This window comes from Castor canadensis, chromosome 11 (assembly GCF_047511655.1).
Source record: "Castor canadensis chromosome 11, mCasCan1.hap1v2, whole genome shotgun sequence".
Classification (NCBI taxonomy): Eukaryota; Metazoa; Chordata; class Mammalia; order Rodentia; family Castoridae; genus Castor; species Castor canadensis.
Window position 1 is genome coordinate 107,116,462 of NC_133396.1, and position 8,251 is coordinate 107,124,712.

Consider the following 8,251-nt stretch of genomic DNA (forward strand, 5'->3'; position numbering starts at 1 on the left):
ACATTTTTAACGTTAGCACAGTGGCTGATGCCTGTAATCCCAGCTACTGAAGAGGTGCAGCTCAGGAGGATAGTGGTTTGAGGGCAGTCTGAGGAAAAAGTGAGATCCCATTTCAACCAATAAGGTGGGTGTGGTATGTGCGCCTGTCATCCCAGCTACAAAGGAGGCATAAATAGAACGATCATGGTCCAGGCCCACCCAGACAAAAACTAAAGCAAAAAAAAAAAAAAAAAAAAAGTCCCTGAAGCAGTAGTAAATACACTGGAACAGACAGGTACAGAGAACGACTTCCTAAACAGAACTCAAAAGGCTCAGCATCAAAGAGAAAGAATGAACAAATGGGACTTCATCAAACTGAAGAGCTTCTGCACAGCAAGGGAAATAGTCATCAGACTCAAGAGACAGCCCACAAAATGAGAGAAAATCTTTGCCAGCTACTCATCCGATAAAGGACTAATATCCAGAATCTACAGGGAACTCAAAAACTCAACCCCCAAAGAATCAACACCACAATGAAGAAATGGGGACATGAATTAAACAAGGAATTCTCAGAGGAAGAGATACAAGTGGCCAGTAAATACATGAACAAGTGCTCAACTTCCTTGGTTATGAAAGAGATGCAAATCAAAACAATACTTAGATTTCATCTCACCCATTAGAATAGCCATATGCAAGGGCAATAATGACAACATGTTGGCAAACATGTTTGCATTGGTGGGAATGCAAATTAGTACAACCACTATGGAAAGCAGTATGGAGATTCCTCAAAAAGCTAAAGCTAGAACTGCCATATGATCCAGTGATATTGATCCTGGGAATCTACCCAAAGGAATGTAAGACAGAATACAGTAGAGACACCGGTACACCGATGTTCATCACAGCACTATTCACAATGGCCAAGCTTTGGAAATAGCCCAGGTGCCCTACAACTGATGAACAGATTAAGAAAATGTGGTATATATATACAATGGAGTATTACTCAGTCATAAGGAATAGTGACATGGTTTGAAGGTAAATGGACGCAATTGGAGGACATCATGTTAAGTGAAGTAAGCCAGGCTCAAAAAACACAAAAGTTCCCTGGACGTGGCTGAGCAAGAGGCACCATCATGGGAGTCGACATCCGCCACAACAAGGACCAAAAGTTTAGGCGCAAGGAGCCCAAGAGCCAGGACATTTACCTGAGGCTGTTGGTGAATTGTACAGGTTCCTGGCTAGACGGACCAACTCCACCTTCAACCAGGTTGTGCTGAAGAGGTTGTTCATGAGTCGGACCAACCGGCCGCCTCTCTCCCTCTCCTGGATGGATCCGCAAGATGAAGCTTCCTGGCCGCGAGAACAAGACAGCTGTAGTGGTGGGGACCGGCACCGATGGTGCCCAAGCTGAAGGTGTGTGCACTGCGTGTAAGCAGCCGGGCCACAGCCGCATCCTCAAGGCTGGGGGCAAGATTCTTACCTTTGACCAGCTGGCTCTGGACTCCCCCAAGGGCCGCGGCACCATCGTGCTCTCTGGTCCCCGCAAGGGCCGGGAGGTATACCGGCATTTTGGCAAGGCCCCAGGAACCCCACACAGCCACACCAAACCCTGTGTCCGCTCCAAGGGCCGGAAGTTCAAGCGAGCCAGAGGCCGACATGCCAGCCGAGGCTACAAAAACTAACCCCAGAACTTATCCCATTATTCATGATTTTGGAAGCCCCCCCCCCACAAAAACCCACAGAAGTTGCAGGTTTTCTTTCATATGTATGTAGAAGATAAATGCAAAGATAAACATATGCAAAAGCCAAGCATGATCATATACAAACTCAGATGTAGAACATGTTTGTAATAGTGGAACTACTCTATGAATCTTGGGAAAGAGGGAAAGTAAAAGAGAATGATAGCGCATCAGTAATATTGCATAAGATGTGAAGGTATGGATATAAGGATGTGTATTGAAAGCTGTTGAAAAATGGGGGATGGGAGGTAAAGGGGTAAGGGAGAGCAATGGAAGGAGTTGAATGAACCAAAGTAAAGTATACCCCATAGTGGACATACATTGAGACACCTCTTTGAATATCAACTTAAATATTAATAATGAAAAACAGGACTGTAAAAATAGGTACAGTGTGTAGGGGGAATACTAGTAGGAGGGAGGAGGGTGAATGAAGAAGATTAAGGCAATGGTATATGGTAGATGGACTTCATGTACCTATTATGAAACAGAGCTAAGAAACCTCTTGCAATTGTTTTAAGTGGAGTGGGAAGGGAGTTGAGGAGGAGAGCTGATGGGGGCAATGTAAAATGTACAATATAAATCTAATCAGAGTTGTCACTATGAATCCCCCCTGTGTAATGAACATATCCTAATAAAAAATTTTAAAAAACTATACTTAATTATGGCTAAATTCACAGTGTATGTAAGCAGTTCCTGGGTAATGTACCAGAAGGTGAGTTTCATTTAAACAAGAGATGACTGAAGAATTTAAAGCAGGGGCTGGGGGATGCACTTATTAGCACAGGTAGATGAGCACCAACTAAAATGATAATGAAGGTACATAGAATTTTTGTTTTGAGATTAATATATGCTATGTTGAATTCATCTTTTTTTTGTATACCTTATGTACTGTATTCAAATTATTATGTGAATTTAATTGGGTTACCTGAATTGAATTGGGAGCTTTAGTGTATTAAAATATATTCCATTCAAAAAATAATAAGGCACAAATGGCACGTGCCTGTAGTACAGCTATACAGCAAAGGGAAGAAGGAATATCAATTGATTCCAAGAGTTTGAGGTCTGAACAGCGTAATGAGAGCCCCCTCTTGAAAAGAAAAAAGATGGGGCAGGGGTATAGTTCAGTGGAAGAGCCCTGGCTTAGCATGTTGGGGACCAAACAACCCTTCAAAAAAGAGTCATGGATAAATGAAAGCATTTCTCCTGTAAAAGCTGATAACATCTTTCTCTAACTCAAAGCACCTATTTTTGTAACACATGTTGAAATCTTAAATAATCTAATAAATTAAGGTAAATAGGCATTTTAGAATGGTTGATTTACTGATTCATTATTAGAAAAGCTTCTGTAAGCTCTACATTATCTTCACAATTAATTTACCTATGTCAGTGTCATCATTAGCTTCCAGCAACATGAGGGAAATCAAATTAGACCACCCCAAAATACACTTCTTTAGCATATTTCGAGATGGTTATTCAGAGGGGCTGGAGACATGGGATAGCTCTGAAAAGCTATTCTTTTGTTGGAGGAGATTACTTATGTAGTAGAAGTAAACAGCAAGGCAAGCAGGCTTTCTCTGGGAATCTTTCCTTTTTCTATCTAGGAAAGATCCTTCAATGGGAAGAAGAGATTGGGGTCTGACCCCTGCCCAGACAGAGATTACCACAGGCAGCCTTCTGATGACTGTCACCAGGGAGACTTTATCTGCAACCTTAAAGACAACCTTTGTTCCATGCATTTTCCACCCCTCACCCTCCCATAACCTGTTACTACCTCATACCAAGAGTCCTAAATTTATATTTGTAGGGTATATAAATTTCAACTCATGTTTCTTTCCTCCCTCCTTCCCTCCTTCCCACCTTCCCTCCTTCCTTCCTTCCCTCCCTCCCTCCCTGCCTCCCTCTCTCCTTCCTTCCTTCCGTGCTAGGCAAGCTCTCTACTACTGAATTACATTCCCAGCCCCTGTTTTTTGTTGCTGTTGTTGTAGTACTGGAGTTGAACTCAGAACCTCACACTTCAGAGGAAAAAGAGAAAATTTGAAACTTCCTTACAAACTCAACTGCTGAAGCTTATTTTTGATATTCATCCTTTTTTTCCTCCAAGATTCAATGAATAACGTCTTCTTGACTTTTTGGTGTTAGGGGTTGAACCCAGGGCCCTAGGCATGCTAAACATGCTAAACACATGCTGTACCACTGAACTGAACTACATGTCTTTGGCATCTCTTGACTTTTTTATTAGAAATGTCGCTGGAGGCTGGTGGAATGCTCAAGCAGTAGAGTGCCTGCCTAGCAAGCATGAGGTCCTGAATTCAAACCCCAGTGCCACAAAAAAAAAAAAAAAATATATATATATATATATATGTATATATACACATACATATATATATTGTCAACCTAGGCTGGTGGAGTGGCTCAAGTGGTAGGGCTTCTGCTTAGCAATTGTGAAACCCTGAGTTCAGACCCCAGTACCACCAAAAAAAAGGAAAAAAGAAATGGAAATGTCTTTGGAATTTGTTCTTTCCTGTCTACCAATGCCATAGATATAGATTCCTATCTATCTATCTATCTATCTATCTATCTATCTATCTATCTATCCATAATCCAGAGGTCTCCTTAGGGATTATAATATACTACATTCAATATCTGGCCACTTTTTTTTTTTGATACAGAGTATCACTATATAGCCCAGGCTAGCTTCAAACTCATAATCCTCCTGCATAATCCTGAGTGCTAGAATTACAAGTATTCACCACCACACCCAACCCAGGCACTTCTTTAATTGTCTAAACTACTTTTTCAGATTCTTTTCTACATTCTCCAAAAACCTCCATAATCTTATCTGGTCACATCCACACCTATTTATTTATTTGATTTTATCATTTTTACATTTACTCTTATGTGTATACATTGTTTGGACCACCTCTCCTCCCCATCCCACTCCCTGCTTCTGGGCAGAACCTGTTTCGTCCTCTTGTTCTTCAATTTTGTTGAAGAAAAAACATAAGAAAGAGAAACAATAAGAAAGACATAGCAATTTCCTAGTTTGAGATAAAGATAGCTATACAGAGAGATTCCTAGCACTGCTCCTGTGTGTTCCACTCGTGTATGGAACCCACATTGGTTCATCTCTTCCAGACCTCTTTGCTACTTCCTGATCCCCTTCCCATAGTGGCCTCTGCCAGTCTAAGATTAGTTTATTTGCTCCTCTACAGTGTGCATATCAACCACAGTCAAGTTTTAGGTTTCCTTTCCTTTCCTTATTCCTCCCGTGTGCGTTCTCCCCTTAGTGTGTGACCCATGTCCAATAATATTACTGCATTTGTTTTAGGTCTATAGTCTGCATATGAGGGAGAACATGCGATTTTTGGTCTTTCGAGCCTGGCTAACTTCGCTTAAGATGATGTTCTCCAGTTCCATCCATTTAGTTATGAATGCCAAAATTTCATTCTTCTTTGTGACTGAGTAAAATTCCATTGTGTATAAATACCACATTCATCGGTAGTGGGGCATCTTGGCTGTTTCCATAACTTGGCTATTGTGAATAGTGCTGCAATAAACATGGGTGTGCAGGTGCCTCTGAAGTAACCTGTGTTACATTCTTTTGGGTATATCCCTAGGAGTGGGATTGCTGGATCATATGGCAGATCTATGTTTAGTTTTTTAAGAGGTTTGTATATTGTTTTCCAGAGCAGTTGTACTAGCTTATATTCTCACCAGCAGTGTATGAGGGTTCCTTTTTCCCCACAACCTCACCAACATTTGTTGTTGGTATTGTTCACATCCACACCTATTTAACTAACATAGTTTCTCATGACTTATTTTTTAAACTTTTATAATTTTAAGAAATTATTCAGGGAATGAACATTTATAAAATGCCAACATTAAAGTAGAAAATTAACCTTTTTCCTTCCCCCTGGCTGTTCCATCCAATCTCACTTTTAACAGTATCATCAATTTGCAATATATCATTCTCTCTACTTTTTCAAACATGTAAATGCATATTCAAACACATTGGTTTCTTTCCTTTTGTTGGTTAGTTTTGTTCAGTTTTTTTTAAGTAATATTATGCTGTATATATTCTGCTTCTTGCCTTTTTTTTCTTTTCTATTTTATTTTATTTTATTTTTTCAAGATAAGTTCTCCCTTTATAGCCCAGGCTGGCCTCAAACTTTCGATTCTCTTGCCTTAGTCTCCCAAGTGTGAGGACTACAGGCAAATGCCTCCATGCCTGGCTGCTTTGTGGGTTTTTTTTTTTTTTTTGATGGTACTGAGGCTTGAACTCAGGGCCTCATGCTTGCTAGGCAGGCGCTCTAGCCCTTGAGCCACTCCACCAGCCCTTGGACTGTGCTTTTTTAAATGAACAAATACAAATACACACACACAATTCAAAACATGGAGATGTTATGGAAGAAAAACCTCATCCAGTGAAATACCCTCTGGAAGCCCATAGGATCAACTCAGATCAGACTCTGACAGTCTGTCAGAGCAGAATCAGAGTCCCTTCATAATGAGTCTCTTCCCTTGATGTTCCTGAGGAAAAGCTTAAGTTAGGCTTTCTAGCTTCACTGGCTCTTAGTTGACTAAGGACACTGATTTTGGAGGTCATACAGTTGGGTCTTACATTATTGGTTTCTCATTAGCTTTGCTATAGGTATCACCTATGCCATGTGGGTTGTTTTGGTTTATATCTTTATTTTTAGTGGAACTGGGGTTTGAACTCAGATCTTTGCTCTTGCAAAGCAGGCATTCTACCACTTGAGCCACACCTCCAGTATATTTTGCTCTGGTTATTTTGGAGATGGGGTCTTGTGAACTATTTGCCCAAGCTGATCTTGTATAGTGATCTTCCCAATCTCAACCTCCCAAGTAGGTAGGCTCACAGGCATGAGCTACTGGCACCTGGCTATTTTTTTTTTAATGTATTTATTGTTAGTTATTTGAAACAGTCTTGCTATGTAGCCCAGGGTGGCCTGAAACTCAACTCAAGATTCTCTTGCTTCTACCTCCCAAGTGCTAGAATTACCAGTCTGTGCCACCACATCTGGCTTCTACATGGGTTATGATAACAGTTTACCTGAGTTACTTTTAAGAGACTTGAAGGCTATTTTTGATGAAAACCTTGACTTCATTGGATTTACAAATGTCCTATAGGTGACTAGGATGGGATGAGAAAGCTTGGTATCTGTTTTCTTATTGTGTCCATCTCCTTTGCTGCCTTAACCTTTGGGTCAGATTTTACTCCGTCCATATATAGACATATTGAACATTTAAGAAATGTTTTGTCCAATCGATCTACCATTTGATCCAGCAATACCACTCTTGGGGATATACCCAAAAGACTGTTACTCCAGAGGCACCTGCACATCCATGTTTATTGCGGCACTATTCACAATAGCCAAGTTATGGAAACAGCCAAGATGCCCCAGCACTGACGAATGGATTAAGAAAATGTGGTATCTATACACAATGGAATTTTATACAGCCATGAAGAAGAACGAAATGTTATCATTCGCTGGTAAATGGATGGAATTGGAGAACATCATTCTGAGTGAGGTTAGCCTGGCCCAAAAGACCAAAAATCGTATGTTCTCCCTCATATGTGGACATTAGATCAAGGGCAAACACAACAAGGGGATTGGACTATGAGCACATGATAAAAGCGAGAGCACACAAGGGAGGGGTGAGGATAGGTAAGACACCTAAAAACCTAGCTAGCATTTGATGCCCTTAATGCAGAGAAACTAAAGCAGATACCTTAAAGCAACTGAGGCCAATAGGAAAAGGGGACCAGGAACTAGAGAAAAGGTTAGATCAAAAAGAATTAACCTAGAAGGTAACACCCACGCACAGGAAATCAATGTGAGTCAATGCCCTATATAGCTATCCTTATCTCAACCAGCAAAACTCCTTGTTCCTTCCTATTATTGCTTATACTCTCTCTACAACAAAATTAGAGATAAGGGCAAAATAGTTTCTGCTGGGTATTGAGGGGGGGGAGCGGGAGGGGGTGGAGTGGGTGGTAAGGGAGGGGGTGGGGGCAGGGGGAGAAATGAACCAAGCCTTGTATGCACATATGAATAATAAAAGAAAAAATGAAAAAAAAAAAAAGAAATGTTTTGTCCAAAATTAAAATACAGAGTTATCTTGACCCAGTCTTGCCTGGTTTCTCTTTTTCTCTCTTATGTCAAGGCTAAAGATACCTGCCAGCAACCATGATCAGAAACACAAGACCATGAAATGAGTGAAAAGAGGTGACAACCAATAGGTAGATCTCTGCCTATTCCAAGAAAAGACAGAATATTCCTCTCCTTTATTAGCCTAACTCTCCCTCACTATTCTTATCTTATATCTGTAACTCTCAACTCTGCTGGGGTGAAGAAGTTAATTTGTGAGCAAAGTTCTCCTTTCTCAATTTTTTAACCATTGAATAAAGCATTTCTTTTTCCCCAATTCTTATTTCTCAACATTAGTTTTTCTATAGGATGAACTTCCAGACCTAAGTCCAGTAACAGAAATATGCTTTAATCAAAAGCAGG

The 8,251-nt window shown here is 40.6% G+C and overlaps 1 pseudogene; it reads left to right on the top strand.

Annotated features, from left to right (window-relative positions):
- The first annotated feature begins 1,094 nt into the window (after window positions 1-1,094).
- LOC109687988 (large ribosomal subunit protein eL18 pseudogene) lies at window positions 1,095-1,659 on the top strand (annotated as a pseudogene).
- Window positions 1,660-8,251: the final 6,592 nt, after the last annotated feature.